This window comes from Micromys minutus, assembly GCF_963924665.1.
Source record: "Micromys minutus genome assembly, chromosome: 5".
In the NCBI taxonomy this organism is placed as follows: domain Eukaryota; kingdom Metazoa; phylum Chordata; class Mammalia; order Rodentia; family Muridae; genus Micromys; species Micromys minutus.
Window position 1 is genome coordinate 71,357,699 of NC_137974.1, and position 1,977 is coordinate 71,359,675.

A 1,977-nucleotide genomic window follows, 5' to 3' on the forward strand; every position below is an offset into this window, starting at 1 on the left:
GGCCATTTTTAAAATGTTGATCCTTCAAACCCATGAGCATGGGAAATTTTTTCATCTTCTGAGATCATCTTCCATTTACTTCTTCAGAGTCTTGAAGTTCTTGTCATACAGATCTTTTACTTGCCTGGTTAGGATCACCCCAAGGTATTTTATAATCTTTGTGACTATTGTGAAGGGGGGTGATTCTGATTCTCTAAATTCTTTCTCAGCCTGTTTATCCTTGAGTAGAGGAAAGCAGTTGATTTGTTTGAGTTAATTTTATATCCAACCACTTTCCTGACATTGTTTAATAGCTGTAAAAGTTCTCTGGTGAAATTTTGGGGGTCACTTAAGCAAACTATCATATCATTGTTGTCTTATTGCTATGGCCAGACCTTCAGTACTATTTTGAATAGTTAGAGGGAGGGAGCAGCCTTGTCAATTCCTTGATTTTAATGGGGAAACTTAGTTTGTCTCTGTTTAGTTTGATATTGAATTTTGCTTTGCTGTGTATTGCTTTTAGCAAGTTTAGGTATGGGATCTTGAATTCTTCATCTTTCCAAGACTTTTTATCATGAAGGGGTCTTGAATTTTGTCAAATGCTTTCTCCAAATCTAGTGAGATGATCATGTGGTTTTTTTTTCTTCAGTTTGTTTATATAGTGTATTATGTTGAATGATTTCCATATATTGAACCAATGAAAGAAGTGTTAAGAGAAAAAAAATCATAGTGCTGAGCACCTCCAAAAAGAAACTAGAAATTGCATACACTAACAACTTGACAGTACAACAGAAAGCTCTAGAACAGAAAGAAACAGATACAGCAAAGAGAAGAAGACAGCAGGAAATAACCAAGCTCACAGCTGAAATCAACCAAATAGAGACAAAAAGAACTATATAAAGAATCAACAAAAACAAGAACTGGTTCTTTGAGGAAATCAACAAGATTGATAAGCCCTTAGCCAGATTAACCAAAGGGCAGAAAAAAGTATCCAAATTGAAAAAATTAGAAATGAAAGGGGAGACATAAAAACAGAAACTGAGGAAATTCAAGAAATCATTGGATTTGATTACACAAGCCTATACTCAACAAAGCTGCAAAATATAGAGGACAAGTACAATTTTCTCTACTAGCTACAAAGTTTAAATCAGGATCAGATAGACCATCTAAGTAGTCCCATAACTTCTAACCCCTAAAGAAATAGAAGCAGTCACCAGAAGCCTCACAACCAATATATACATATATATATATATATATATATATATATATATATATATATATATATATATTACACAACTCACTCTTTGAAGCTACAAATACAGTAATTTCTAAACTATTCAAAGACCATACAAAAAATCTAGACCAATTTCCCTTATGAACTTTAATGCAAAAATACTCAATATAATTCTTACACACCAAATCTAAGTACACATGAAAATTATCATTGACCATGATCAAGTAGGCTTCATTCCAGGGATTTAAAATAAAGAAACTCAAAGAAAAAAATCACATGATTCTTTCTCTAGATGCTGAGAAAGCATTTGACTAAATTCAACACCCCTACATGATAAAGTCTTGGACAGGTCAGGTATTCAAGGAACGTATTTAAACATATTAAAAGCAATATACAACAAACCAGTAGTGACCATAATAGTAAATAATGACAAACTTGAAGTAATCCTACTGAAATCGGGGATGAGACAAGGCTGACCACTCTCTCCCTACCTATTCAATATAGTACTTGAAGTACTAACCAAAAAAATAAGACAACAAAAAGGGGTCAAGGAAATAGAAAATGGAAAGTAAGAAATCAAAATATAACTATTTACAGATGATATGATAATATACTTAAGTGAACCCAAAAATCCCACAAGGGAACTTATAATAGACACCTTTCACAAAGTGGTTGGCAACAAAATTAACTCAAACAAATTATTATACTTTCTCTACTCAAAAGACAAACAGGCTGAGAAAGAAATTAGAGAATTGACACTCTTT